General features: G+C 44.0%; 1 protein-coding gene and 1 pseudogene across 1 annotated transcript in view; one reads left to right on the top strand and one right to left on the bottom strand.

Moving 5' to 3' along the window:
- The first annotated feature begins 9,945 nt into the window (after nt 1-9,945).
- Nucleotides 9,946-24,682, top strand: part of LOC115551367 (uncharacterized) — a 33,309-nt gene continuing 18,572 nt past the window's right edge. The window contains exon 1 of the mRNA XM_030367072.1: nt 9,946-10,159. The gene's annotated coding sequence lies outside the window, so the exon portion shown is untranslated. The remainder of the gene's footprint in view (nt 10,160-24,682) is intronic.
- LOC115551610 (uncharacterized) lies at nt 10,603-10,715 on the bottom strand (annotated as a pseudogene).

Here is a 24,682-nt window from a genome sequence, read left to right on the forward strand (position 1 = left end):
AGCATTTTGTTGCTAAGATAACTACAACTAAACTTGTTGCACAGTCTGTTCTACATACCTCAAACCGATCCACAAGCATTCCCATGCGTCGAAGACATCCTTGGTAAATTCTTCTTCTTCTTGGATTGCTCCGATTGGCGTTCAAACTCAGAAAGTAGTTTAAAACCCAAGCTAGAGACAACAATGCAGCTGAAGAAGGCATTGTGAAATGAACCGGCGTAATACTCGTCGCGTCTGTATATCCACGTGGTCAACGACTAATGATGACGTCACACGGTGGGGTTTGATGACGTCACACGGTAGGGTTTGATGACGTCACAGGGTAGGGTTGTCCCATTTGGTAGGGGACCGTTAAGGGGTAGCAATGAGGGGTAGCAATGAGATTGAGCAATGAGGGTTAGGGTTGAGATGTAGGGTTGAGACAGAGTAAATGAATGAGATTGGGCCTAAAGGTCACTTAAATGTAGCCTATTTAAGCTCACCAAATCCAGTATTCACAATCTTCACTGATTGGTTAGACAGCCTTCAAACTTAGTGGTCAAGCAAAGAAGAGGGAGGGCTCGTTCTGCATACCTAATAGCCGGAGTGAATAACTAATAGCCGGAGTTCATAACTAATAGCCGGAGTGAATGACTAATAGCCGCGGCTATTAGTCGTTCAAAACCGTACGGAATTCTTGCGGTTTTGCACTTTTACCGCGCCATTCTAGGGCCGGATTGTGGCCTTCTTGGCTTTCCATAGGTTTCCTCCTACTGCATAAAGCAAAGTGTCTCTCCCACGGAGGTTGGTCCTTACAGATACCCGTAGTTCTGACTTTAAAGTCAGAATTCTGACTTTATTCTCAGAATTCGGAGAATAAAGTCAGAATTCTGACTTTAATCTCAGAATTCTGACTTTTTTCTCAGAATTCTGAGATTAATGTCAGAATTCTGACTTTAATCTCAGATTTCTGACTTTAATCTCAGAATTCTGAGAAAAAAGTCAGAATTCTTACTTTATTCTCAGAATTCTGAGAATAAAGTCAGAATTCTGACTTTTTTTCTCAGAATTCTGAGAATAAAGTCAGAACTGCAGAGGCTTCTTTACATGTGTGGCCCTAATCCTCTTCCGTAGAAGCAGACATGACAGGCGCCACATTTTAATGATGATTCGGTTATTGTCTCCCTCTTCAGCATTGACAGTCCTGAACACGGTCCTGTGGGAAGTGATTTTCTGAACTGGTGTGAATCATCCTTTTTAAATATTAATGTGGCAAAGACTAGGGAGGTGTGCATTGATTTTAGAAAATCTCCATCTGTCATCTCCCCTGTTTTAATGAACGATTAACCTGCGGAAGTGGTGCAGCAGTATAAATATCTTGGGACTGTGGTCGAAAAATTAATCTTTGAGCACCATGTTGATGCTGTGTGCAAGGAAGCACATCAGCGGATGTACTTTGATCGGAAGGGAGGGAGGAAGGCTAGTGTAATACAGTTTAATACTCAAAAGAAAACCTAGACCAAATAAAAGAGTGGTCATGTTCCAAATTAATCACTGGCCTGTTTGAAGTTGTCGTGACCGTTTCATTCGCCCCTCGGACACCTCTTTCTGCAGAGTTTTGATTCTCCAAGCCAAATACCCACTTCCATCGTCAGCATTATAAAAATGTTCCTTTGAAAATAAGGGGAAAAACATGCAAATACAAATATACTTTTCACCCATAAATACGTGACTGATTTGAAACCATTTCACCAGAAAAGCAGCAGTAACTTACATAGCTAAGCTTGCTCAGGGGGTCAGCCAAGCAAGGAAAAAGGCAGATGATTCCTTTGGCGTATTCCTCCTTCAATCTCCTAGGGGGGCTTGTGCTTTACGATTAACCTGTCGAAGTGGTGCAGCAGTATAAATATCTTGGGACTGTGGTCGAAAAATTAATCTTTGAGCACCATGTTGATGCTGTGTGCAAGGCAGCACATCAGCGGATGTACTTTGATCGGAAGGGAGGGAGGAAGGCTAGTGTAGACAAATACCTTCTGTCTGTAATGAGTCACTTCCCTTCCAAGGCTTCAATCACGCCGCCTGCTGAGAGGGGGAGGTTCCTCTGAGGTATTTAATTGGCAATCCAGATATACATGGCGTTTCCTTCCCCATCCCCAAACGATCCAAATAGTTTGGAGATCGTTTGGGGGGGGGGGGGGGGGAACCACAAACGCATTAGTAGTTACATACAATGCATGTGTCGCTATTCAGACAGTCTTTTTTCTTTAAAATTGCATGATTTTTACAATGAGCCAAGAAATTTACGTCAGTATTTAGCATGTTGTTGCTAGGATAACTACAACTAAACTTGTTGCACAGTCTGTTCTACATACCTCAAACCGATCCACAAGCATTCCCATGCGTCGAAGACATCCTTGGTAAACCCTTCTTCTTCTTGGATTGCTCCGATTGGCGTTCAAACTCAGAAAGTAGTTTAAAACCCAAGCTAGAGACAACAATGCAGCTGAAGAAGGCATTGTGAAATGAACCGGCGTAATACTCGTCGCGTCTGTATATCCACGTGGTCAACGACTAATGATGACGTCACACGGTGGGGTTTGATGACGTCACAGGGTAGGGTTGTCCCATTTGGTAGGGGACCGTTAAGGGGTAGCAATGAGGGGTAGCAATGAGATTGAGCAATGAGGGTTAGGGTTGAGATGTAGGGTTGAGACAGAGTAAATGAATGAGATTGGGCCTAAAGGTCACTTAAATGTAGCCTATTTAAGCTCACCAAATCCAGTATTCACAATCTTCACTGATTGGTTAGACAGCCTTCAAACTTAGTGGTCAAGCAAAGAAGAGGGAGGGCTCGTTCTGCATACCTAATAGCCGGAGTGAATAACTAATAGCCGGAGTTCATAATTAATAGCCGGAGTGAATGACTAATAGCCGCGGCTATTAGTCGTTCAAAACCGTACGGAATCCGTACGGAATTCTTGCGGTTTTGCACTTTTACCGCGCCATTCTAGGGCCGGATGTGGCCTTCTTGGCTTTCCATAGGTTTCCTCCTACTGCATAAAGCAAAGTGTCTCTCCCACGGAGGTTGGTCCTTACAGATACCCGTAGTTCTGACTTTAAAGTCAGAATTCTGACTTTTTTCTCAGAATTCTGAGATTAATGTCAGAATTCTGACTTTAATCTCAGAATTCTGAGAAAAAAGTCAGAATTCTGAGATTAAAGTCAGAATTCTGACTTTATTCTCAGAATTCTGAGATTAAAGTCAGAATTCTGACTTTATTCTCAGAATTCGGAGAATAAAGTCAGAATTCTGACTTTAATCTCAGAATTCTGACTTTTTTCTCAGAATTCTGAGATTAATGTCAGAATTCTGACTTTAATCTCAGAATTCTGACTTTAATCTCAGAATTCTGAGAAAAAAGTCAGAATTCTGAGAATAAAGTCAGAATTCAGACTTTATTCTCAGAATTCTGAGATTAAAGTCAGAATTCTGACTATTCTTACTTTATTCTCAGAATTCTGACTTTATTCTCAGAATTCTGAGAATAAAGTCAGAATTCTGACTTTTTTTCTCAGAATTCTGAGAATAAAGTCAGAACTGCAGAGGCTTCTTTACATGTGTGGCCCTAATCCTCTTCCGTAGAAGCAGACATGACAGGCGCCACATTTTAATGATGATTCGGTTATTGTGTCCCTCTTCAGCATTGACAGTCCTGAACACGGTCCTGTGGGAAGTGATTTTCTGAACTGGTGTGAATCATCCTTTTTAAATATTAATGTGGCAAAGACTAAGGAGGTGTGCATTGATTTTAGAAAATCTCCATCTGTCATCTCCCCTGTTTTAATGAACGATTAACCTGCGGAAGTGGTGCAGCAGTATAAATATCTTGGGACTGTGGTCGAAAAATTAATCTTTGAGCACCATGTTGATGCTGTGTGCAAGGAAGCACATCAGCGGATGTACTTTGATCGGAAGGGAGGGAGGAAGGCTAGTGTAATACAGTTTAATACTCAAAAGAAAACCTAGACCAAATAAAAGAGTGGTCATGTTCCAAATTAATCACTGGCCTGTTTGAAGTTGTCGTGACCGTTTCATTCGCCCCTCGGACACCTCTTTCTGCAGAGTTTTGATTCTCCAAGCCAAATACCCACTTCCATCTTCAGCATTATAAAAATGTTCCTTTGAAAATAAGGGGAAAGACATGCAAATACAAATATACTTTTCTCCCATAAATACGTGACTGATTTGAAACCATTTCACCAGAAAAGCAGCAGTAACTTACATAGCTAAACTTGCTCAGGGGGTCAGCCAAGCAAGGAAAAAGGCAGATGATTCCTTTGGCGTATTCCTCCTTCAATCTCCTAGGGGGGCTTGTGCTTTACGATTAACCTGTCGAAGTGGTGCAGCAGTATAAATATCTTGGGACTGTGGTCGAAAAATTAATCTTTGAGCACCATGTTGATGCTGTGTGCAAGGAAGCACATCAGCGGATGTACTTTTATCGGAAGGGAGGGAGGAAGGCTAGTGTAGACAAATACCTTCTGTCTGTAATGAGTCACTTCCCTTCCAAGGCTTCAATCCAATTTCCCTGAAAACACGTGACGCCGCCTGCTGAGAGGGGGAGGTTCCTCTGAGGTATTTAATTGGCAATCCAGATATACATGGCGTTTCCTTCCCCATCCCCAAACGATCCAAATAGTTTGGAGATCGTTTGGGGGGGGGGGGGGGGGGAACCACAAACGCATTAGTAGTTACATACAATGCATGTGTCGCTATTCAGACAGTCTTTTTTCTTTAAAATTGCATGATTTTTACAATGAGCCAAGAAATTTACGTCAGTATTTAGCATGTTGTTGCTAGGATAACTACAACTAAACTTGTTGCACAGTCTGTTCTACATACCTCAAACCGATCCACAAGCATTCCCATGCGTCGAAGACATCCTTGGTAAACTCTTCTTCTTCTTGGATTGCTCCGATTGGCGTTCAAACTCAGAAAGTAGTTTAAAACCCAAGCTAGAGACAACAATGCAGCTGAAGAAGGCATTGTGAAATGAACCGGCGTAATACTCGTCGCGTCTGTATATCCACGTGGTCAACGACTAATGATGACGTCACACGGTGGGGTTTGATGACGTCACACGGTAGGGTTTGATGACGTCACAGGGTAGGGTTGTCCCATTTGGTAGGGGACCGTTAAGGGGTAGCAATGAGGGGTAGCAATGAGATTGAGCAATGAGGGTTAGGGTTGAGATGTAGGGTTGAGACAGAGTAAATGAATGAGATTGGGCCTAAAGGTCACTTAAATGTAGCCTATTTAAGCTCACCAAATCCAGTATTCACAATCTTCACTGATTGGTTAGACAGCCTTCAAACTTAGTGGTCAAGCAAAGAAGAGGGAGGGCTCGTTCTGCATACCTAATAGCCGGAGTGAATAACTAATAGCCGGAGTTCATAACTAATAGCCGGAGTGAATGACTAATAGCCGCGGCTATTAGTCGTTCAAAACCGTACGGAATCCGTACGGAAACCGTACGGAATTCTTGCGGTTTTGCACTTTTACCGCGCCATTCTAGGGCCGGATTGTGGCCTTCTTGGCTTTCCATAGGTTTCCTCCTACTGCATAAAGCAAAGTGTCTCTCCCACGGAGGTTGGTCCTTACAGATACCCGTAGTTCTGACTTTAAAGTCAGAATTCTGACTTTTTTCTCAGAATTCTGAGATTAATGTCAGAATTCTGACTTTAATCTCAGAATTCTGAGAAAAAAGTCAGAATTCACCATATTAACGCTATGTACGCCACATTTACGAACCGCGGTACACCTCTGTAACCGCACCGAAGTGCCTGTACCGTGACGGTTCGGTACAAATACGTGTACCGTTACACCCCTAATATATATATAGGGTTAACATCTGAGAAACGCTTCCATTCAGAATGCATAGGTTTACATTTTGTTCTGTGGAGCACGGTTATTTTTATTTATTTATTTTCAGTTTTTGAGGTCTGCTTCAAAAATGGAAATATTGACATGTATATAACTAGAGGGTGCACTGTACTATCTGCGCACACCCCTTCTGAAGCCTCTCTCTCTCTCTCTCTCTCGTTTTGTGGAGGAATTTAATTGTCTGAGAAACAGGCGTTCTGTAGAGCACATTCGTTTCAGTTTTTGAGGAAGTCTGCTTAAAAAAAACGGAAATATTGACATATATATATAACTAAAGGGTAAACTGTACTGTCTGCGCACTCTCTCTTGTCTGAAAAACACTCCCATTCAAAGTGCATTGGTTTACATCTCATTCTGTGTAGCACGGAAATATCGAGAAACGTTCCCACTCTGGGACACGATTCAATAGATTAACTTTCGTGCGCATGAGCACAAAATCGCGTGATACCGGGTTGGACCGTCTGGGTTAGCTGTGCAGAGCGCTAAACACTGGGGACACCGGTCGCAATTCACTTGTTCAAATTTCCGGGATTTATCTACGTAGAACAATCCGGATTTTCCATGTATGGTAATGGTGCAACATTCTCTTCCGGACGGTCAGTGGTTCTACGTCCAGTTACGCCCCGGGCAAGACTATCTTCAAGCGGGGGGGGGGGGGGGGGGGTAGGTATCGTGAACCTACGTGTTTCAGTGGGGGTTTCATTCCACCTGCTTTCATTCCGTCTGCGCACGGCACCTTCTCAACCAGGGGGCGCCAATTCGCCAATTCCCCACAGTGATATGATAGATAATAGAAAACCGCTTTCTGAATTCTGACTTTATTCTCAGAATTCTGAGATTAAAGTCAGAATTCTGACTTTATTCTCAGAATTCGGAGAATAAAGTCAGAATTCTTACATTATTCTCAGAATTCTGACTTTATTCTCAGAATTCTGAGAATAAAGTCAGAATTCTGACTTTAATCTCACAATTCTGAGAATAAAGTCAGAATTCTGACTTTAATCTCAGAATTCTGAGATTAATGTCAGAATTCTGACTTTAATCTCAGAATTCTGACTTTAATCTCAGAATTCTGAGAAAAAAGTCAGAATTCTGAGAATAAAGTCAGAATTCTGACTTTATTCTCAGAATTCTTAGATTAAAGTCAGAATTCTGACTTTATTCTCAGAATTCGGAGAATAAAGTCAGAATTCTTACTTTATTCTCAGAATTCTGACTTTATTCTCAGAATTCTGAGAATAAAGTCAGAATTCTGACTTTTTTTCTCAGAATTCTGAGAATAAAGTCAGAACTGCAGAGGCTTCTTTACATGTGTGGCCCTAATCCTCTTCCGTAGAAGCAGACATGACAGGCGCCACATTTTAATGATGATTCGGTTATTGTGTCCCTCTTCAGCATTGACAGTCCTGAACACGGTCCTGTGGGAAGTGATTTTCTGAACTGGTGTGAATCATCCTTTTTAAATATTAATGTGGCAAAGACTAAGGAGGTGTGCATTGATTTTAGAAAATCTCCATCTGTCATCTCCCCTGTTTTAATGAACGATTAACCTGCGGAAGTGGTGCAGCAGTATAAATATCTTGGGACTGTGGTCGAAAAATTAATCTTTGAGCACCATGTTGATGCTGTGTGCAAGGAAGCAAAGTAGATGGATGTACTTTGATCGGAAGGGAGGGAGGAAGGCTAGTGTAATACAGTTTAATACTCAAAAGAAAACCTAGACCAAATAAAAGAGTGGTCATGTTCCAAATTAATCACTGGCCTGTTTGAAGTTGTCGTGACCGTTTCATTCGCCCCTCGGACACCTCTTTCTGCAGAGTTTTGATTCTCCAAGCCAAATACCCACTTCCATCTTCAGCATTATAAAAATGTTCCTTTGAAAATAAGGGGAAAAACATGCAAATACAAATATACTTTTCACCCATAAATACGTGACTGATTTGAAACCATTTCACCAGAAAAGCAGCAGTAACTTACATAGCTAAGCTTGCTCAGGGGGTCAGCCAAGTAAGGAAAAAGGCAGATGATTCCTTTGGCGTATTCCTCCTTCAATCATCTAGGGGGGCTTGTGCTTTACGATTAACCTGTCGAAGTGGTGCAGCAGTATAAATATCTGGGGACTGTGGTCGAAAAATTAATCTTTGAGCACCATGTTCAGGGGTTTTTCTAGAAAAAAAAAGTAGCAGGGAGCAGACCCCTGCACAAAGCCGAGGGAGCAACGCGACCGAGGCGGGGGATGGTGTGGAAGGGGGGTCTCCCCCTTCCACGGCGCGAAGCCTTTGAAAAAATAATGATTAAATGGTACATTTTACCCTGTAAATAAACACGACAAATTTCAAAAATATTGGCTAAATTTTTATTAAGTAGGACAAATCACAACAGCAGCCGTCTGTTCCTGAGACTGCCCCAACGGCTCACTGCCTTGTCAAAATCAAATTGATCAATTGCAGGCCCCTCAATACTGATCCTGAGGAGGTGGTTCAGGGTAGCGTTAGTCATGGTAGACCCAGTGATGTTGATAGGTTTTCAATGTAGTGAGTCCCCGGGACCCACAGGTGGCGAGTTGGGTGGGTCCCTGAGAAATTCAATGGGTCCCGAGTCGACTCCCCAGTTTAAAAAATGTGTTTCTTTTTTATTATTATTCTATTTCTTAAATTAAATTAATAGTGTTAAACTCCTTGATGGTGGTATGATATGGTTAGAGCTGGAGTACTCAACCGTTCATGTTTAACACTAGAAACGCCGGGCCATTTTTACTTACTCCTAGCGCCGCAAGAGGGGTCAAATGACCCCTAAGTCATTTTAATGAGAGGCTGTGCATTTGCACATAATGATCACTAGGTGGCGCCAATGAGCTATTACCGCGCGAGCGCCACATTTGTGTGTGTGTGTGTGTGTGTGTCACAAGCCTAGTCCTCACGATTTTGTCATAAATGTACATATATTCAATCAGAAGGATTGCAAAAAAATCCTATTTGATTTGCTCATTCGACACGAATGAGCACAGCATCGAGCAGTGGAAACGTGGGTTTATTTACTATGAAGTTCGTATTTTTAATTGTTGAAATGAAATCAGCGGTGACGAGCTAGTTGTTTTGGTAGCGGCTAAATTAGCATGTCGCGATACTTTGTACAGGGGATCACGTCTGCGCTAAGTAGATGCGCAGAGGGTTGAAACAGCGCTTGTCCGATCTGCTCACAAGAAGGTTTCTTTGGCCAGTTACTGTGATTAAACACGAGTTGTTTAATGTTCACAATGTATCGTTTTTCATGGGGAAAATGAGATGCGTCCCCGGGACGCATGGATAGTGAGTTTAGTGCGTCCTTTCAGATTTTAATGCGTCAGGGACGCAGGACGCGTACCTAGCAACATGACCAGCCTTGTCTTCACCCTTTTGAGGGTGGATAAGGCCCTTTCACAGTCAGCCGTGTGAACCGGAGTGACCACCATTCTGGCGTAGAGGGAGGCTATGTTCTTAGCGCCTAGACCAAAAACCCATTCAAATACATAGTAGCTAGCTAGCTAGCTGCTAATAACTTTAACGTTAGCATGTCGTCTCGGTCTGGGAAACACCAATTCGGATCGGAATATTTTTGGAGTAATTATAAGTTATTTGAGGATCAGACACATTGTCAGGTGGTGGTGATTGGATATTTTCGCGGAGAAAAGATCGTTTTGAGAAATAGTGTATGTTGTACAGCAGCATGTAAGTACAGATCCAAGTCTGACAGGTTCATTCGGCAATTCGGTAGGATGGCGCACGCCGGGAGTATCGGGGCGCAGCGCCCCTGTTCCCTTGTTTAGAAAAAACCCTGATGTTGATGCTGTGTGCAAGGAAGCACATCAGCGGATGTACTTTGATCGGAAGGAAGGCTAGTGTAGACAAATACCTTCTGTCTGTAATGAGTCACTTCCCTTCCAAGGCTTCAATCAAATTTCCCTGAAAACACGTGACGCCGCCTGCTGAGAGGGGGAGGTTCCTCTGAGGTATTTAAATAGCTGTCTGGCCCACCTGTCATAGTACTTTATTTTGCTCATGTTGAACTTTCCCTCCTAATTTGAACTTCAGTCTTTCTCAGTGAGCAGCCGTGAACTCGATTTTCCTCTGAATCCACTCTGAATCCCTTTCATTGATATACTTTTTTTAGGAACACTTTATCCTCCTTTTTTTTCTCTTTCATTTATAACTTTATACTTTATAAGGCACAACACATTTTCATCACAGAAAAGATAAGGTAAGTCTACAGTTTACTGCAGTTTGTATTATCTTTAGTTTATTGGTTTATTACTATTGTAATAATAATAATAATAATGGATTGAATTGATATGGTGCTTTTCTAGACAATCAATGACGCTTTACAGTGAAGGGGGAACCTCACTAACCACCACCAGTGTGTAGCACCCACTTGGGTGATGCACGGCAGCCAATCTGCGCCAGAACGCTCACCACACACCAGCTTGAGGTGGAGAGTGAGGGAATTAATGAGTCAGCCCCTATTCTTTGCGATAAGTGCCCTGGGATCTTTTATGACCTCCCTGAGTCAGGACCTCGGTTTTAAGTCTCCTCCGAAGGACGGCACCTTCCACAGCAGTGTCCCCGTCACTGCACTGGGGCATCGGGATTGATGATTGAAGAGGCCACAGGGAAGAGTGCAACCTATAGGCAACCACCCAACACCATTTACAGCACCTGGTATTCCCAGACGGTCTCCCATCCAAATACTAACCAGGCCCGACCATGCTTAGCTTCCGAGATCAGACGAGATCAGGCGTGTCCATAAGGCCGTAGAAATATTCTGATGTAATATTGTGGAATTTGTCTGTTTCACGCTTAATCTTTTCTGAGCCGTGAATTGAACTTTGCTTTTATTATTCAAGTGATAAATTTGTCTCGGGCCACGTTTATACGTAGCAGGGTATTTATAGAAACGAATATTTCCCCCCCTCCGTTTTCAAAAATAACATTGTGCACACATCGTTTTCAAAATAGTTGTCGTTTACATCAAAACGCATAAATACGCCGTCGAGCGCAATTAAAGCCATGCAAGCCAATCAGAATCCGCAGAATCAACAACTTCGAATAACACGAGCGTCTTCCTGTAACAAACAAACTGTAAACATAGGGCGCTCATATGACGTTAAGCATTTCCTGGCGCATAATGTGACGCTTCAGAACCTAAAACCCTGTTTCCCCCCGTTGACACGACAACACATAACCTGTGTTTTCAGAAATCTCCACTTTGGCCGGAGTTTTTAGAAATGATCGTTTTCTGTGACAAAAACAGCGTTTTCTGTGACAAAAACGTCACAGAAAACGTTTTCGTGTAAATGAGAGGCCAAACCAAGTGGCAATATCTGCGTTTTCCCTTCGTGTAAACGGGGCCTCAATGTGACCCAAATTAAAACGAAGGACATGATAGAAGTCGTTTGAGGGGGGCAGAGAGAGTGGTTGGGAGTAAGAGACAGAGGGAGGGGGAATAGAGAACTAGAAAGAGAGAGGGAGGAGGAGAGAGAATGGTTGAAAGTGATGGACAGAGGGAGGGGGATAGAGAGAGCGAACTAGAGGGAGGGAGTATGAGACAGAGAGGGAGGGAGAGAGAATGAGAGGGAGGGAGGGAGGGTGGTTGGGAGTGAGGGACAGAGGGAGGGGAGAGAGAACTAGAGAGAGGGAGGGAGGGGGAGAGGTTGGGAGTGAGAGCTAGAGAGAGGGAGGGAGGGGGAGAGGTTGGGAGTGAGAGCCAGAGGGAGGGTGGGAGGGAGGGAGAGAACTAGAGAGGGGGAGGGAGGGAGAGAGAGATCTAGTGAGCGGGAGTGAGGGGGGAGATAGAATGGTTGGAAATGGACAGGGAGGGAAAGAGAGAGGGAGGTAGTGAGGGGGGAGAGTGAGTGGTTGGGAGTGAGAGAGAGGTAGGGGGAGAGAACTAGAGAGAGGGGGGAGGGAGGGGGGAGAGAACTAGAGAGAGGGTGGAGGGAGGGGGGAGAGAACTAGAGAGGGAGTGAGGGGGACAGTTTTTGGGAGTGAGAGGGAGGGGGGAGAGGGGAGGGAGGGGGGAGAGAGAGATCGAGAGGGAGGGGGGGGGAGAGTTTTTGGGGGAGGGAGGGGGAAGAGAGGGAACTAGAGAGAGGGGGAGGGAGGGGGGGAGAGAGAGATCTAGAGAGAGTGAGGGGGAGAGAGAGTAGTTGGGAATGAGAGTGAGGGAGGGAGATTTTGATAGAATACATAGATTTCCACGATAACAATAGATAGTAATTAATTTAATTATTTTATTTGCATCATTTAATCTTAGATCCTTAGTCAAAATATACTCTGTTTGTACTTCATATATGTACATTTGTGACAAAATCGTGAGGAACCTTCTGATGGTACACTTGTTGCCGACAGATGGGACTTCTCTGAAACACGGATCAAGTAAGCCTGACAGGTTAATTTGGTCGGATAAATTGCCTTGGTTACTTAGCAGAGATTCCCCTAAAGATCTTATTATACTACTTTTCTGGTCTTAATTTCTTATTTCTTATCAATGACTCCTATAGAGCAGCCTGACACGAATCACAGCACAAAAAGCTATGTCGATTTTCGGGAACTCTTCCTCTCATCTGGGCGCTTTCAGCATTCTTTGTCAACACTCGGCTTCGTCATTCTCCGCGCCCTCGCCCCCCTTCTGCCAACCCCACTCCGTTGTGATTGGTTACCGTCCGCAGTGGCGGTTTTAGACACGGGCCACCCGGGCGGTGGCCCGGGGCGGCACTTTTTCAAGCCACGTGGGGGGCGGAACGACCAAGTAAATAAATAAATAATAATCTGGGCTGCGAAGCGGTTTTCTATTATCCATCATATCACTGTGGGGAATTGGCGCCCCCTGCAGGCGCTCCTGCTCGTTGAGAAGGTGCCGTGCGCAGACGGAATGAAAGCAGGTGGAATGAAACCCCCACTGAAACCCGTAGGTTCACGATACCTACCCCCCCCCCCCCCCCCCCCCCCCCCCCCCCCGCCGCCGCTTGAAGATAGTCTTGCCCGGGGCATAACTGGACGTAGAACCACTGACCGTCCGGAAGAGAATGTTGCACCATTGCCATACATGGAAAATCCGGATTGTTCTACGTAGATAAATCCCGGAAATTTGAACAAGTGAATTGCGACCGGTGTCCCCAGTGTTTAGCGCTCTGCACAGCTAACCCAGACGGTCCAACCCGGTATCACGCGATTTTGTGCTCATGCGCACGAAAGTTAATCTATTGAATCGTGTCCCAGAGTGGGAACGTTTCTCGATATTTCCGTGCTACACAGAATGAGATGTAAACCAATGCACTTTGAATGGGAGTGTTTTTCAGACAAGAGAGAGTGCGCAGACAGTACAGTTTACCCTTTAGTTATATATATATGTCAATATTTCCGTTTTTTTTAAGCAGACTTCCTCAAAAACTGAAACGAATGTGCTCCACAGAACGCCTGTTTCTCAGACAATTAAATTCCTCCACAAAACGAGAGAGAGAGAGAGAGAGAGAGAGAGAGAGGCTTCAGAAGGGGTGTGCGCAGATAGTACAGTGCACCCTCTAGTTATATACATGTCAATATTTCCATTTTTGAAGCAGACCTCAAAAACTGAAAATAAATAAATAAAAATAACCGTGCTCCACAGAACAAAATGTAAACCTATGCATTCTGAATGGAAGCGTTTCTCAGATGTTAACCCTATATATATATTAGGGGTGTAACGGTACACGTATTTGTACCGAACCGTCACGGTACAGGCACTTCGGTGCGGTTACAGAGGTGTACCGCGGTTCGTAAATGTGGCGTACATAGCGTTAATATGGTGAATGTAAAGGCTTGTTTTGCAATACGGAATTTAAAACTTGAAGTCGGAGTTCCACCCGGACCGTTTAGCCAAAGTAATGTAGCGACCCTGGGACAGTTAAATAGTTTGTGTGTTATGTGTTGCATTATATTTCGTTGTCCGTTATGCCAGTTGTTCTATGTGCATGTATTGTAATGTTCTTCTTGTCAATCAGCGTGGGGGCGAATCATTAGGTCAGCTGGGGGAGGGCCTTGGAAGAACAGGAGGGTGGGGGCCTGCACGCGAGTGAGACCGTGATGGGGGTTGCCGGGGTAACCGGGGTTTGTTTTGGGTCGGTTTACTGCCGTCGGTTATGACATTACGGGTTTCAGTGTCCTGGTTTTGGTTCATTAAAACTACCTTCAACTACTAATGACTCGACATCATTATGTCACCGGCGAGGTCACTACATTGGTGTCAGAAGTGAAACTATTTTTTTTTTTTTTTTCTCGGTCCTGCTGTGCTCGGCGAGTCGGCTACTCCGACTCCGTAATCCCTTCAGCAGCTCTCCGTCGGGATGTCGGATACGCAATGCAATTGGCCGCCCGATCTATTTTATACAGTATGTATGTTACAAACCATTTAAGCAGTGTTGTAAATACACTTCCAAAGCTTTTCAAATCTTATTTGGTGTTTTATTGGTCCTGGTGCAAAGTAAACAATGAACAAAGTAATTAAGGTACAAAGTCAAACCGAAGAAGTGGTCAGGAAATGATTTTGTTAGAGGACCAATCACAGCCCTTGCCGTCTCCGTTGCGTCGACCAATAGGTCCATGGTTTCGACGCATAGTTAAAAATATTGGATGTGCACGTAAGCTACGGAGAGGGTCTCCGACAGGCTGTCCGGCTATGGATAGGGCTCCCTGTGTCTACTTACAGCACTTTAACATGCACACGCATTTGAAAAGGCGCCATCCAGGTGTTACTATCATCGTTGCTGTGAAAAAAAAAGCGAGCTGTACAAACCCAGCTCACTGGGAATTCAGAAACTGAAATGCCATAACAAAGTTTATTGGTGTTTTCATTGCTGCTTTTTTTTTTTTTTTTTTATTCCCCTTAACTATTAACCGTACCGTATCGTACCGTACCGTGACTTAAAAACCGAGGTACGTACCGAACCGTGACTTTTGTGTACCGTTACACCCCTAATATATATATATATATATATTAGGGCTGTCAAGCGATTAAAATATTTAATAACGATTAATCGCATTAATGCCATAGTTAACTCACGATTAATCGCAATTAATCATATATTTTTTTTCTATGCTAAATATCCCTTGAATTATTTGTCCCATTAATTTTTCTCATTTGAATGCTCTTATCAACATGGAGAAGTGCATCGGCTTGCCTTGTGCAAATGTTTTTTTATTGATAACAACATTGGCATATACTGATCAAAACAGGACGGTACAAAAAAAAAGCCTATAATGCAATTAAAGGCCCACTATGCAACTTTTTTAGCCAAAATTACATTAAGTATGCAGGTTGAGAGTTATGCTGATGGTTCTGCATCCATTTCTGGGTCGATTGGTGGGTGTGTCATTTACCCATGTCGCCTCTCCAGTGAAAAAGCGCATATGCAACTTGCTCTGTTCGGACCGACACAATCCGGATGTGACGCAACGGAAGTATCCTCGAAAATGTAGTCAGATTGTAGTTTCGAAAATGCTTTACGGCACAGACACACACCCAAACATGGCACCGGCTAGATATAAACAGCCAGTTGCGAGGCAATTGTTGCATTCATCATGGATCAATCGACTAATGGTACGGCCACACCAACCGCGTTACTCGCGTTGGATAACGCTAACGCGCCTAACCTGACGCTTGATCATTGTGTGTCACAAAAATGGTTCAACGCGCCCAACGCGCATGTGGCTGCGTTAGAGTCCGAGGTAGGAAACCCAAACGCCGCCGTGTTTGGGTGCATGATAGAGTTTAGATCGGGTTAGATTAAATAATCTCGGATATAAATAACGATCTCATCTCATCGTCATCTGTTTATCCGGGGTCGGGTCGCGGGGGGAGCAGCTCAAGCAGGGGGCTCCAGACTTCCCTTTCCCGGGCCACATTGACCAGCTCTGACGGGGGGATCCCGAGGCATTCCTAGGCCAGTGTTGAGATATAATCTATCCACCTAGTCCAGGGTCTTCCCCGAGGTCTCCACCTAGTCCAGGGTCTTCCCCGAGGTCTCCTCCCCACTGGACGTGCCTGAAACACCTCCCAATGGAGGAAGAGTGAACGCTCCGTTCACTTGCATGGACAGAGTCTCGTAACAACGGTGCGGTAAAGCGAACGCAATACCGCCCCCGCTGCTCCGATTCTCCGGCCAATCTCACGCTCCATAGTACCCTCACTCGCGAACAAGACCCCGAGGTACTTGAACTCCTTCACTTGGGCTAAAGACTCATAAATAACGATAATCGGGTTAAATAACTTCACATGGTGTGTCTGGTGTGTTTCCAGCATTCGTAGTGTTGATCAGCAGAGAAATAGTCCGCCAAGACGTTGAGGTTGCTTAGCCACCAGAGACGCTGTCCATGCAAGTGAACGGAGCGTTCACTCTTCGTCATAACTATCGAACCAAACATCCTTCACATTTACCGAGCGAACATTATGAAAGTAAAATGCACATTTCTCGCTAAAAATGTTTCCATAAACGCATTTAATGGCGTAACTATGTTACTATTTCCACCCAGAATAAAGAAAGATGTCGGCCGTATCCTTCTGTGCAAGGGTCACTACTCTCTGTCAGTGACGTCGGGTCAAGCTCCACGCTGATTGGCTATCGTCGCTAAGCGTCACGCGTTGAAAGTTCTGAACTCCGGGCGTTGGTGCTTTACGGCACAGACCCCGAAACACGGAACCGGCTCGATATAAACACAAACAACTAAGGGATTGTTGTATTCATCATAGATCAGCCGACTAAAAAGAGACAGAGAAACCCAATGTCGGAGGAACAGAAGAAGAGAAAAGGGAGACTGACCGACAGAGAGGCCAGACACGAGTAAACTTTGGGCAAGCTTTTCAGGAATAGCGTGAACTGAAAGAAAAAGAAGACTGCAAATCAGACGCCGACTCGGCCGTGTTGCTTTTGAAATTGAAAGTACCCTTGGGTGAACTTTGTCTTCGTGGTATTCTTGATGTTGATAGTCTCTGTACAAATGTGTTTGCTCAACCATTTTGTTGTGAGCCCTGTAAAAATTGTTTTCTCGACCGTTTTGTTGTGAGCCCTGTATGTTTCTAGCTTGCTTGGTTGCAACCATATAAACACCTTTGTTTCCATGGGTGTTTTGCTGTTCGTCCGTCTCGTCCCCCAGATACAGACTGAATCCCCGAATCCAGGTTCTTGTTTATTTAGATTATTATGTTGGCCAAACCTCTTACACTGATTGTTCTGTTCAACCTAAGATATAACAATTATAATCTAGGATATAAATTCTCCCCGTCAACTATAAAAAAGGATGGATTTATGTTTATTGCAATACAAATACAGCATTTTAAAAATGTATAACCTTGCCTACACTTTATGAACATCTACTTCGGACATGGCTCCACGCATTCGCCGGCTTCTTGGAAAACAAATGCACATGGCTCGCGTAGAAGTGCATGGGGAAGGGTCGTCAACGAGTTGTTACGACAGTGTTGTGAAATATCTACTACGAAGCTGTAGGGGGCGCTGTGTAGAGAAATGTGCGTGCCAAAATCAAGAAAACAGCCAAGGAATGCCCGAAGTTGCATAGTGGGCCTTTAAACGATCAACATACAAAGATACGCCTTGAACATAGCAGTCAGGCTACTGCTTCTTTGTTTTGAGGCCAAAAAAATATATACATATATATATTTGTTTTTAAATAATCTGCGTTAATCGCGCGTTTAAAAAAATAACGCCGTTAAAATTGGTTTGCGTTAACGCCGTTAATAACGTTTAACGTTTAACTAACAACTCTAATATATATATATATATATATATATATATATATACACAGTGGTTAAATTGGGATTTTCTATGTGGGGGGGCTCTGATCCGGAGGGGCCGCCGCTCCCCATACGCAGAGTACGCAGAGCCAAAATTAAGGTTGCAAAAAAAAAATCCATGATAGTCGTTATATTAGTACATTAAAGAAATTACCATTTTTTATATGTTGCTTAATATGTACACTGTAGATTTTGAGTGTGTTTGATGAGGTCACATTAAGAGCTGATTTTATTTTCACAAAAACAAACAACAAAAACAATATGTCTTTAAGGTACATTGACATGGATGAACACAAACATTTGAACAAATAATGGGCAATGGTAATCCCTTTGTTACTACATTTTCTAGTTACACTGCATCATGTACATCTAATTCATCACCTCCCATATGGTCTGATATGGAGATACCACATCATTACTTTCCCTTTTCCTACAGGCCAAGTGATCAGCTGACCTTCTGGTTGCCACCCACTTTCTGACAAACCTGGTAGGCTTCCAAGTAGGGGTGCAACGGATCACAAAGCTCACGGTTCGGATCGGGTCACGGTTATTGAGTCACGGGTCGGATCGTTTTCGGATCAACAACAACAATAAAGATAACAAGACAAATGTGACTTTAAATAAAATCTTTTAACTGTGTAAAAACAAAATAAAGGAAAAAAATTAGGTAATAATCCTGCTTCCTTTAAGCAAGTCAATATTTAAAAAATTTGCAATTTGAGGCATTATTCCTTCTTCTTTTTAACATGGATAGGATAGTAAATAATCCCTAACCCTGGATTTACAATTCAGGATGTCTGCATTGCCTGGGGAGTTTAGAGTCTACACTCTCCCAAGGCAATGCAGACATCCTTATCTTCTTTTTTTTTTAGTTTGGTAGCGAAATACTGTTTCTGTGGTGTTTTATTTGGCATTTTGTAAATCCATTGATTTCGGTTGGGAGACTCATGCTCATTGCAAGGGGGGTTGGTTGTAGTCTTTTCGCTCGGTTCTAGCCCTACTGTTGATACGCGAAAAGACTACAACCAAACCTAAAGACGTCCGGTTCCGGTTTACGTTTCAATGGGATTTACGGAACGCCAAATAAAACACAACAGAAACTGTATTTCGCTACGATACTTGATGATGTTGTTAATACCGGAATTGTCCTCTAAACATGCGCTGATCACGTCAACGCACAACTTTTTTTTTTAATCAGCCGATCCGCGGATCACTTGCATCCCGAACCGTGATGGTTGATCCGTACGGATCACGGGAAACCCGTGAACCGTTGCACCACTACTTCCAAGATTTGAGAGGAGGGCCAACCAGCTTAATGAACATCAAAGCCGACACATTCTCCAAATTCAATCTGGATCTCAATGGAGTCACAACATTATTCATCTCTGAAAACCCCCTCTCACACTCTGCACTGCTGACAGAAATGGTATTAACGGCATGTCTAAGTGTGAGAAGGGCCTTTTGCCTTGTGTCTTGTTTGTTTTTGTACTCACGGTAAGCTTGTTTCACTCCAGTGAAACCAACTTTTACCTGGTCACAGAGTTCCCTCAACTCACTTTCCCCATACATCACAGGTAGAGGGCTCGGCCATGTTTCGGGATTCAAGATGTTAATCTTGGTGAAGAGAGACTCCTCTTCACTCCTCACCATTCTTTCCTTCATGCTCTGGCATAAGGCCTCATAAAACTTGGTTGGGTTGATGACCTCCTGCCCTCTATCACCATGAAGTGCTATGCCATTGAAAGACCCTTGCTGCACTGCCTCACATGCCTTTCTATAGAAGGGGCCATTTTCTGGATCCTCACTCATGGCGGTAAACACATCAGTCTGTCTTTTAATGAGGTTCACTGCTTGAGACAGTCTAATGTCTCTGGCCTGCAGGGCCTCAGACAGGTCTTTGAGTTCCTCCAGTGCATCCATCATTAGTCCCAGGTTCCTCAGAAATGCATCCGAACTCAATTTAACAGCTAGGCCCGAATACATAGATCTCTCACTTGATGTTCTGTTAACATCTTGACCTGCAGCTGTGAGATGACTGTGGAGTGCAGCATACATCATCCAAATGGCTTTCACTGTTCGGAAAGATGAAGCCACCCACCTTACCCCTAAGACTCTACCGATTCTCCTAAGACACACACCAACCTCAGAAGCTGCAGCATCAAGTTCTCTAAGGTTCTTGGGTGACTGATGGTATAGGCAGTACAACTTGTCAAGGAAAGCTGTAAAGTGGTTGGTCTCAGTGCATGTCTTCACAGCATCTGACAGACAACTCCAACCTGTGGTTCAGACAGTGCCAACCAATGAGACCTGGGAACTTAGTTTTAAGTTGTGTGTACACTCCATTCTTTTTCCCCACCATTACGGCAGCTCCATCCGAGCAGAAACCCACAAGACATTCTTTTAGAAAATCCTCATGAAGACCATGTTATAAGAGGCATTTGAGTAAATCACCAGTGATTCCATCTGCTGTTGTACTTTCTAATTCAAGCAAATCTAAGAAGAACGTAAGAGGCTCAGAATCATGGACAGATGTTCTGAGGTACACAATGAGACATGATTTCTTACTGAATGAGGTGCTTTCATCCACAATAACTGTGAGCTTTGGCTGAGTCTGTTTAATACTATTCAGTAATGCCTGTCTCATATCTACAGATATGAAATGCACTATGTCTGCACATGTGACGTTGGAATGGAGTACACGGCCAACATTTGCACCATTCATCCTCTGTAGCTCTACTAGGTTAGGATGATCAGAGTAAGGCCTGTTGCCCTTTGCCAGGTAGTACGCTGTCCTAAAGACATTGTGAGTTGATGCTAAAATTTCACCTTGTGTTTTCAAAAAACTTGACTCAAGAGCTTGCTCACCTTGTTTTTTCAGTATATCTTCTGCAATTTTGTGACTTTGGGAGGCACTATGTTCATTTTTTTTTTTTCTTAAAGATTTCATTTGCTTCTCTGTACTACTGCCATATGGACCTACTCTGCAGTTTTGCCATTCACTGGAAAATGTGTATCTGAGTTTACCTGTTCTCTCTGCCCCAAGTGATGATGCCGCACTGCATGTTTCACATCCCATTTTTTTATTTTTTGCCACAAGAAATGGGTAGGTTTTTTTTAAATAATCATATTGCTGTCTCTTCCAGCAGTCATGGAAGTTGTCAGTTGCACCTACATGCTCATCTGCACCTGTCCCTCCCGGTCCATCCTCAGCTCCTCTGCCCTCAGTGTCCTCATCTCTGCCCTGTCCATCCTCAGCTCCTCTGCCCGGTCCATCCTCAGCTCCTCTGCCCTGTCCCGCCTCACCTCCTCTGCCCTCAGTGTCCTCATCTCTGCCCTGTCCATCCTCAGCTCCTCTGCCCTGTCCATCCTCAGCTCCTCTGCCCTGTCCATCCTCAGCTCCTCTGCCCTGTCCATCCTCAGCTCCTCTGCCCGGTCCATCCTCAGCTCCTCTGCCCTGTCCAGCCTCATCTCCTCTGCCCTCAGCTCCATCCTCATCCCTGTTCTGTTCAACTCTGCATTTTTAGTTTAGTGGAGGAAGAGACAGCACTTAAGACATGACAGACAGACTATCAGGATGAAAAGATCTAGCAACAAATCACAGCTTGGTTACAGTGACTTCTGCACACGGGCCTAGCTTAATTATTTCAAAATTATGTCTTGGATAGCAGCTACCCACCTTTTGAAGAAATCTGTAAGCTTCCTCCTTTTTGTTCCACTCATGTTTACCTTTTATCTCTGAAATGTTCACTTGTTGACTTTCACCCTAAGTTAAAGGCCCACTATGCAACTTTTTTAGCCAAAATTACATTAAGTATGCAGGTTGAGAGTTATGCTGATGGTTCTGCATCCATTTCTGGGTCGATTGGTGGGTGTGTCATTTACCCATGTCGCCTCTCCAGTGAAAAAGCGCATATGCAACTTGATCTGTTCGGACCGACACAATCCGGATGTGACGCAGCGGAAGTATCCTCGAAAATGTAGTCAGATTGTAGTTTCGAAAATGCTTTACGGCACAGACACACACCCAAACATGGCACCGGCTAGATATAAACAGCCAGTTGCGAGGCAATTGTTGCATTCATAATGGATCAATCGACTAATGGTACGGCCACACCAACCGCGTTACTCCGTTTATCCGGGGTCGGGTCGCGGGGGGAGCAGCTCAAGCAGGGGGCTCCAGACTTCCCTTTCCCGGGCCACATTGACCAGCTCTGACGGGGGGATCCCGGGGCGTTCCCAGGCCAGTGTTGAGATATAATCTCTCCACCTAGTCCTGGGTCTTCCCCGAGGTCTCCTCCCCAATGGACGTGCCTGAAACACCTCCAAAGGGAGGCGACCAGTGGGCATCCTTGCCAGATGCCCGAACCACCTCAGCTGACTCCTTTCTAAGTAAAGGAGCAGCGGCTCTAATTCGAGTTCCTCACGGATGACTGAGCTTCTCACCCTATCCCGCGACGCCAGCCACCCTTCTGAGAAAACTCATCTCGGCCGCTTTTACCCGCGATCTCGTCCTTTCGGTCATCACCCAACCCTCATGACCATAGGTGAGGATAGGAACGAAGATCGACCGGTAGATCGAGAGCTTTGCCTTGCGGCTCAGCTCTCTTTTCGTAACAACGGTGCGGTAAAGCGAACGCAATACCGCCCCCGCTGCTCTGATTCTCCGGCCAATCTCACGCTCCATAGTACCCTCACTCGCGAACAAGACCCCGAGGTACTTGAACTCCTTCACTTGGGCTAAGGACTCATAAATAACGATAATCGGGTTAAATAACTTCACATGGTGTGTCTGGTGTGTTTCCAGCATTCGTAGTGTTGATCAGGAGAGAAATAGTCCGCCAAGACGTTGAGGTTGCTTAGCAACCAGAGACTCTGTCCATGCAAGTGAACGGAGCATTCACTCTTCGTCATAACTATCAAACCGAACATCCTTCACATTCACCGAGCGAACATTATGAAAGTAAAATGCACATTTCTCGCTAAAAATGTTTCCATAAACGCATTTAATGGCGTAACTATGTTACTATTTCCACCCAGAATATAGAAAGATGTCGGCCGTATGCTTCTGTGCAAGGGTCACTACAGTAACGAATTGCTTTACGGCACAGACCCCCAAACACGGAACCGGCTCGATATAAACACAAGTAACTTAGGGATTGTTATATTCATCATAGATCAGCCGACTAAAAAGAGACGGAGAAACCCAATGTCGGAGGAACAGAAGAAGAGAAAAGGGAGACTGACCGACAGAGAGGCCAGACACGAGTAAACGTTGGGCAAGCTTTTCAGGAATAGCGTGAACTGAAAGAAAAAGAAGACTGCAAATCAGACGCCGACTCGGCCGTGTTGCTTTTGAAATTGAAAGTACCCTTGGGTGAACTTTGTCTTCGTGGTATTCTTGATTCTGATAGTCTCTGTACAAATGTGTTTGCTCAACCATTTAGTTGTGAGCCCTGTAAAAATTGTTTTCTCGACCGTTTTGTTGTGAGCCCTGTATGTTTCTAGCTTGCTTGCAACCATATAAACACCTTTGTTTCCATGGGTGTTTTGCTGTTCGTCTGTCCCCCAGATACAGACTGAATCCCCGAATCCAGGTTCTTGTTTTTTTTTATTATTATGTGGGCCAAACCTCTTACACTGATTGTTCTGTTCAACCTAAGATAAAACAATTATAACCTAGGGTATAAATTCTCCCGGTGAACTATAAAGAAGGATGGATATATGTTTATTGCAATGCAAATACACCCTTTTAAAAATGTACAACCTTGTCTACACTTTATGAACATTTACTTCGGACATGGCTCCACACATTCGCCGGCTTCTTTGAAAACAAATGAACATGGCTCGCGTAGAAGTGCATGGGGAAGGGACGTCAACGAGTTGTTACGACAGTGTTGTGAAATATCTACTACGAAGCTGTAGGGGGCGCTGTGTAGAGTAATGTGCGTGCCAAAACCAAGAAAACAGCGAAGATATTCCCGAAGTTGCATAGTGGGCCTTTAAGAAGTAGATAGAATGTCTTTTAAAATGGTTCATATTATATAATGATGTAATCAATCGTTCTTTAAATAAAACACTTTTGAATGAATGAAGCTATCTTTTTCTTAAAGGCTAGCCGATAGGCTACGTCACCATCATGTTAACGCAGGCTTTTAAATCTAACCTGCTGTGTAGCCTATATGCAAACATTAAATCACAGGACCTACTGTACTCACAAATAAATAGCCTAGGCAATGCACTGCAATTCATAGATGCAAATAAGTTTGAAATTCATCCAGCTAGGAATGAGAAATGTGATTCGGAGATCGCATAGACTACTTGCTAAATCATTTAGAATTAGCAGCATTGTTCTTTTTAACTAGCGCTTGCCATTTGACATACCAGTAGCAGGCTATCCCTGCATGTCTAAGGTAATTTTTTCCTGCTTAATGAAAATGCAAGCCCATATCTAATGATATTAGCCTATTGGTTTAATTTAGTTTCTCTTACCTCGCCATTCACCTGTCTACTACGATAATTATGTCTGATGACCGTTGATTTGACGTTGTGTTGTCTGATCTGGGGGGAGGAGGAGCTGCTGCGCAAGTTTCGTGCGCGATATACCTACTTCTCAAACTTGCTCCATATGTCTAGGCCAGCCTATCCCTACTCCATTATTTAGAATTGTGTTTTAAAACAACATAGATTTGCAATGGAAAAGTTGTAAATGAGTAGGACAACATTGCTCGTGATGGACTAGGCAGACTGCCTAAATCGGCTGGAGCTGATCTGCTGCGCAGAACTCCAGACCCGGCCGCTTATGTGCCGGGGCTCCGCCCCGGACAGCCCCGGCCCAATTTAAAGGTTGGATAGGTGATTTGCTTTTTTGGCCATTTTTGCAAAATTACTTGAAATCCTTATCATAACCCGCTTACAGCCACTGAGTTAGAAGTACTGACA

This window comes from Gadus morhua, chromosome 9 (genome assembly GCF_902167405.1).
Source record: "Gadus morhua chromosome 9, gadMor3.0, whole genome shotgun sequence".
Taxonomy (NCBI): domain Eukaryota; kingdom Metazoa; phylum Chordata; class Actinopteri; order Gadiformes; family Gadidae; genus Gadus; species Gadus morhua.